This window comes from Hevea brasiliensis, chromosome 15 (genome assembly GCF_030052815.1).
Source record: "Hevea brasiliensis isolate MT/VB/25A 57/8 chromosome 15, ASM3005281v1, whole genome shotgun sequence".
NCBI classification, from domain to species: domain Eukaryota; kingdom Viridiplantae; phylum Streptophyta; class Magnoliopsida; order Malpighiales; family Euphorbiaceae; genus Hevea; species Hevea brasiliensis.
This window is the reverse complement of record NC_079507.1, coordinates 41229491-41236933: the sequence shown is the minus strand read 5'-3', so window position 1 is coordinate 41236933 and position 7443 is coordinate 41229491. Positions and strand designations below refer to the sequence as shown.

Sequence of the window (7443 nt, the reverse complement as noted above, 5' to 3'; positions counted from 1 at the left end):
CTTCCGTCAGGGGTATATATAGGGGAAAATCGGGCATTTATTGCTAAGCAGAAAACAAAGCGGACGCTTCGGGAATCGAGGGGAATTAATGCTTTGACCGGACCGGGCCTGATTAAGGGAAATATTGGAATAATAGAGATCGGAGTAGAGTTCTTATCCGGTTCTCAATCTAAAATTTAAATAAATATTTAAAAGAGATCGGAGGAGAGTTCTTATCCAATTTCAAAAATTGGATTCTAATAAAATAGCCCTTTAAACAAAACTAACATACAACAGTAACTCACTAAGGTTGTCTCATTTACTTATGTATCTGGGTAATCCGAATTAGTGAAAAATCAAATATTCCTTTTGTCAAAAGGATTAACATTTCCATTCAAGTCCTCCTAACTAATTTATAAAGAGTGCGAAGTTAAATCTACTTACCCTAATTAAGGGACGAGGTGGGGTGCCTAACACCTTCCCCACCCGTTTACGGACCCCGAACTTAGAATATCTGTTTTGAAGTGGTTTTATTTCAATTTATCTTCACAAATGGTTTTCTTTAGTTTCCCTCAAAACTAAAGTGGCGACTCCTCATTCTTTTCCACTTCGGAGAGGGTTCGTTCAGGCGACCGCAAAACAACTTGCGACAGATATCCATCATAAATATATTCATAACATTTATACTACATTATAATTAATATTAAATTTTTATATTTAAAAAAATAAATAAAAATATTATTTTTTAATATTATTAAATATTTTCATTAGTTTCATTTAACAAAATAACATTTCAATAAAAAAAATTAATAACAAATCAAGGATGAAAGTAGGGCTGTGCATGGTTCTTAGGGGAACCGAACCGAACTGAAAAACCGTACTGAATCGACAGGAACTGTACTGAACCAAAATTTATTTTGATACTTTGATTCAGTTCTGATTCTTCACTAAGAACCGAACTAGAATCATACCGAAACTGAACTGAAACCGTACCGAACAGGAACGAATTGAGAACTGAATTTATATATATTTTTTTCTATATTTTTTTTAAGATGTATTATATCCTTTCAATATAATTATATATACTTATGTATGTATATATAATTATGAACTAAATATAACTTAATATTAAATTTCATTTTTTTGTATTTTTTTAATAATTTTAGTTATAATTACATTAAATTACCTTATCATTCTTAATTATAAATATACTATTATCTTTTATATATATATTCTTAATTATATTTAATCTTAAGTTTATGCATCTTATAATTAAAGATTATATAATTTAGGTATAGTTAAAATATATATTATATAATATATTATATATTAATGGCTCAATTCAAAACTTAAATGCTAATTCAAGTATGACTTTTTAGAAAATAATTATATAAAATTATTTTAAGAACTGAGAACCGAACTGAAATCTTATCGAATCGAACCGGAAATAAAGAATCGAGAATTATACCAAACTGAAACCGAAACAATGAAAAACCGAATCGAAATCGTACTAAAATTTTGAAATTTCGATTCAGAAGGTAAATCCCGAGCTAAACTAGAACCGAACACCCCTTGATGAAAGTAGTAATAACGGTTAAAAATGAAAGTGCTAATAATAATAAAAAAATCTAAAAATAAAATAATAATTTATTTTAAAAAAATAATATATTAATTTGAAAAAAAAAATCCTAGGACTTTATGGAAATAGGAAAATATATATAGAAAAAAGAATATATATATATATATATATATATATATCTACGGTTTTTGATTTTTCAGTGTCAGATTATGGTGCAGCATGACTCTCCAAGCAAGTTCTTGTAGCTTCAGTGGCTCCTCCTTCACATGGCCACCCAAGACCTTCCGTCTTCGCAGCGCTCCGGCCGCCATAATTCGAGCCAAAGGTAATTAGCTTCATTATGTCCTAATTGTCCTCTGAATCTTCAGTTATTAGTTTCTTGACTGAAATGATTGACTGGTGTTGCTGCTCCAGTTCTCTCGCATTTGAAATTCTAGGTTTTGATCTTGTTTTGATTTGTGTGCTGAATTAGTGGAACCGTCGGAAAAGTCGGTAGAGATAATGAGGGCGTTCTCGGAGCAGTATGCTCGTAAGTCCGGAACTTGTTTCTGCGTCGATAAGGGAGTCACTTCTGTTGTCATTAAGGTAACCTTCACTTTCTTACTTTTTATCCACCTTCAGTTGATTTTAATCTAGCAATTTGCTCAATTGGAATCACCGTTTCACTTGTGATTCCATTTCCCTTGTAATTGAGGTCTCTGAATTGCCTTATGCTAAATAACTCTGTAAGAAAAGATGGATTGAAGAATCTGTAGTAACTTTCTAGTTTAAGAAAGCAACTGGGACAGCATTTGTCCATGTGATTGAATTTGGTTGCTATCAAGCTTTGATTTTAGTGGCTTTTGATTGTTTTCACAAGTTCTAGTGGTTCGTTTTTACTCTAATTTTAGCAGTTGGGTTAATTTATATGATTGACTTCATTGGCTTATATTAATTTTGTTTGTTTTGCTCTCTATTGAGTACAGTATTTGTTTCTTTTGCAAATGCAATAAAATTTATCTTTTTGTATGTAACACATTTTGGAATTTAAACAGGGATTGGCAGAACATAAAGATTCATTGGGTGCGCCTCTTTGCCCTTGTAGGTAAATACATTTTATATGATGCAACTTTTCTCAGAATTACTGGAATCCATTGGACTAACTTAAAATAATCCACTACCATTACTACAACTTTTGAATCCTTGCTTTACAGGCATTATGATGACAAAGCAGCTGAGGTAGGGCAGGGCTTTTGAAATTGTCCATGTGTCCCCATGAGAGAAAGGTAGATATATCCTTTTATTTACAAACTATTATGTGGCATGTAGTTAGCAAACAATTATTTTGGATGATACATTTAAGGCTTTCTAATGAATTTCTTAAGATGGAAATTATATTTTAGTGTTATTTACCATTCTGGCTTTCACTACCCTTCTCAAATCTATTTTGTTTTAGTCTCATTAATTTGTATGCATGGAAAATTATGTGTCCTTCTACTTAGAAATTTCAGCAATTACTAATTTACTATATTTGGGTTTTATTTTACTCTTTACTATCATGATTAACTATCATGATTTTAGGACTATAGACCTTTTTTTTTTTTTTTTTTTTTTGCCTTTTAGAAAATATTATTGGTATATTCCGTTCTGCATCCAAGATTCTGTTGCAAATAGATGTCGACTTTGCCTTTTCCAACCAGGTTCCATTAGGGAATCTTAGATTATGCAGTTTAAAGTCCTGGCAGTAATGAAATTTTGATATTTGTTCTTTATCATGCAACTCAACTCAACTAAGCCTTTATCCCAAAAATTTGGGGTCGGCTATATGGATTCGCTTTTTCCACTCTGAACGATTTTGGGTTAAATCTTCAGAAATGTGTAATGCTTCTAAGTCATGCTGTACTACTCTCCTCCAAGTCAATTTAGGTCTACCCCTTTTTTTCTTTCTATCCTCTAGCCTAATGTGCTCTACTTGTCTAACTGGAGCCTCCGTATGTCTACGCTTCACATGACCAAACCACCTCAATCTCCCTTCTCTCAACTTATCTTCAATTGGCACCACTCCTACCTTTTCTCTAATACTTTCATTACGGACTTTATCTAGTCTAGTATGACCACCTTAACATTCTCATCTCTGCAACTCTTATCTTAGATGCATACGACTCTTTCAGTGCCCAACACTCACTACCATATAGCATAGCCGGTCGTATAGCTGTACAGTAAAATTTTCCTTTTAATTTATTGGGAATTTTACGATCACATAAAACTCCCGTGGCACGTCTCCACTTCAACCATCCGGCTTTAATCCTATGACTAACATCCTCCTCACATCCCCCATCTACTTGAAGGACTGAGCCTAGATATTTAAAGTGATTACTTTGGGACAGTGCCACTCCATTCAGACTAACTCCTTCCCTATCACCAGTTTGGCCTTCACTGAACTTGCAATGCATGTATTCTGTTTTCGTTCTACTTAACTTAAAACCCTTTGACTCTAGAGTACTTCTCCAAAGTTCTAGCTTCCTATTGACTCCTTCTCGTGTCTCATCTATCAGAACAATATCATCCGCAAACATCATGCACCAAGGAATACTCTCTTGTATATGTTTCGTCAGTTCATCTAAAACTAATGTAAAAAGGTAAGGGCTTATGGCTGATCCTTGGTGTAATCCAATTGAGATCGGAAAATCTCTTGTTCTTTATCATGCAAAGAGCCAATGATTTACCTGATAGGTTGCACAATTATTTTAACTGTCTGTGAAATAATTAGTCACAATTGGTCTCCAGATTCAAATGACTGAAGATAGGAACCTGTACTGAGGTATTTTTTTGCTGGGAAGGTAATATACGAAGCCGCCTTAATCTTAGTTGAGTGAGGAAAGATTTAAAAGGAGGAACTCATCTGTAGTAATTTTTTCACTAGGAGAAAGCGTGTCACAGGTTGTTGTGGGGATGCCATGTTGAGGGATACCTTTGTTGTTAAAGGCTGATAGAAATGTTTAGCAAGATGTGATGGGATGATAATTGGATCCCGTGATCTACGGCATTTATCACACGCAATTGACTAGCATCAGATCATTTGGAGAAAGATTCAATGAGTTTGAAGGACACTAGGCTTTTATGGAAAGTTGGGTTAAAACGATGTATACAATGTCTATAGAACATAAGGTTCTGTGGTTTTCTAAATTTAATTTTCTTTTTATTTAAAATTTAAATTTTAGTCATTTCAGTTGAGAGACCAAGGGAATAGTAGATACTTAGAATCATGGGAAGATACTTCTAGCTCTAAATAGTGTTATTAAATGTACCTGCAGTGAAAAAGTAAAAATTAAATAGTGTTGACAAAAATGTACCTGCAGTAAGTGTTGGGAGATTGAACGAGAAGTAATAAAGTTGTTGAAGAAACATCCAAAAATGACATTCTTTTGACTTGGTTCTACTGTCTTTAATGAGGGAGTTGAACAAAAGACTAAAAAATATTATTGCATCAATATTTGTGGCCTATCTTGATTTTTGATATCTAATCCAACTGTAAATATCTCTCAAACTCTGCCGCTAAACTGGCTCTCTTTCTTTCTCTCTCTTTTTTTTTTTTGTAATATGGAAGTTTAAGTGTTGTTTTTGTGACTGATATTATCAAAATCAAACTATTAGAATACAGTGCATTAATAGGAGAATAGGAGATGTCTCCCCACTATCACGCTTAGTGAGTGATTATTAATGGAAATTTTGCTTATGGGATGGCTGCTAGACCAACAAATGCTCATCATGCAGAATGATAGGCTGGTCTAGCCAAATAGCCAATTGAACAAGTAATAAGAACTAAATATGCAGCTAATCCATTGGTACACTGTTAATGGTAGGATTTGGTATCCCATGATGGAGATTTTCATGAACTACTATTTGAAATATTGATCATTAATTTGGTAGTAACTAGTGATGAAGTTGATGTTGGCAAAAAGTGACATAGTAACCAGGAACTATCCATAAATCATATACCTTCTGATAGATCAAGGAGTGAAACTCGATAATGTTATGAAACAACCTGCGGAAGGTTTCTTGATTTAAGCCAGACATGCTTCTAGGCTGTTTAAAGAACCTGGCAATCTTGATATACTTTTGTTCCAAGCAGTGAAGTAAGAAAAAGGAGGTATTTTATCATTGTTGTTGTTTGTCTTTGCAACTTGTTGCCTGTATTAACAACCTGAAAGGGAGGAAGGAAACCTCTGTATTTAGGTCATCAGATGTTTTACATCCATTTCATGTTAGAAGCAGCACAATTTGCCTTTTCCAGCTGAGTAATTGGGGCAGTGGACTACACAATTTATGATCTTGATGAATGCTGATTTGTTTTTGATGGCTCCAATGATTAATGCTTCCTATGGTTTTACTCGCAATTTCTATTTGCCAAAAGGTTTATTGAAGAAAACCGCCCATAAAAGCTAATAAAGGATTCCATTGCTTAAGGATGGCTCTTTCACATGCCTTTTTATAATTTTTTGAAGAAAATATATAAGTTTTCTATTGTCTGCTATTGAGGTCAATTTAGTTATTTGTAGATAATATATGCTTTAATAGAAATGTTTGCTGGCTTGACTCTAGCATGTGAAAAGCTTTGGACTTGTTTATTGTTCTCTTATTTTATGTTTTTACTTGTCTCCAGTGCCTATTATTTTTTTTTATTATTATTTTAACGGTAAGACTGTCTTAGCAGGAAGGAGTGCCACTGCATGCTCTTCTTAACTCCAGAAAATGATTTTGCTGGAAAAGTCAGGTAATTCTAAATCCTTTATTTTAGTTCTGTGCTAATATTTGTATTATCAAATGTAACTTGTCACATGATCCCTTAAAATCTTACCTAGACAGGGCTGTAATTATATTGCCCTCTTAATTCAAAGGGATGGGATCATATAAAATTTAGACAACATTGGCTCAAGTGACAATAACGATAATTTGATGCATAACTAATGAGTATCTACATTTGTTAAGTTTCATAGTTCTTGCATATTTTGTGTCATTCTTAAGTGTTTTGCAGTCTAATGTGGATGTGATTGTTTTTGTTCTGCACAGAAAATCACCTTAGAAGAAATCAGGGAAACAACAGCAAATATGTGATGTTTAGTGTATTGTATTTATTTATTTGATGTGCTATCATCTTGTATTTGGCCAAAAAATAACCATACGGGGGTGCATATCATATGCTACACGCTAATCAGAAAAGAAATCTGATTTCTCACTGTCACAGTTCCACAGCAATTTTTCCCCTTTTCTTATCCATGTTTTAGAGCGATCACAGTGCTTCCATCCTCAGGACCATGTTTAAGGTGGGAATTTCTATAAATTCAAAGGGTAATATAAAGAGGGATTTCATGTGAGACTATGTAAAATCAATCTTTGTGTATTTTTGTTTCATTATGAATCTGGGGCGTACAAGAATGAGGATCGTTCTTGCTTGTCCTTGGAAGCAATGAAAATTGAAGTTGCTATAACTCTCTCACCTAAGTACAGCTGAAAACTAGTTAAATATCATCTTAATCCCAGAATAAACGCACCTGATAATAATTCTCTGTATTTGTTGTAGATGTATCCTTTATTAACACCAGCAAAACGTCTAAGATTTTACTGTTAATAATATTTTTTTTTAATTCTTCAGTTTTTAAATGATATATATATATTTTTTTGGTATGAAAGAGAAAAATACACAACTAGCAAAAAACGCATCTAAAATAAGCGACTCCTCTTAACATCTTGTTGAGGTTGAGGAAAAAAGGCAGTGGGATGCTCCATTTAATGATCCTTGAGAAAATGAGGAAGCCAGTCTAGCCAAAAGGTCAGAACAAGAATTCGACACTCTGAAGATGTGAGCAACTCGATTATTCCGGTCCAAATTCAGTAGTTCTCAAATA

The 7443-nt window shown here is 33.3% G+C and overlaps 1 pseudogene; it reads left to right on the top strand.

Moving 5' to 3' along the window:
- Nucleotides 1–1733: 1733 nt before the first annotated feature.
- LOC110645202 (ferredoxin-thioredoxin reductase catalytic chain, chloroplastic-like) lies at nucleotides 1734–7102 on the top strand (annotated as a pseudogene).
- Nucleotides 7103–7443: the final 341 nt, after the last annotated feature.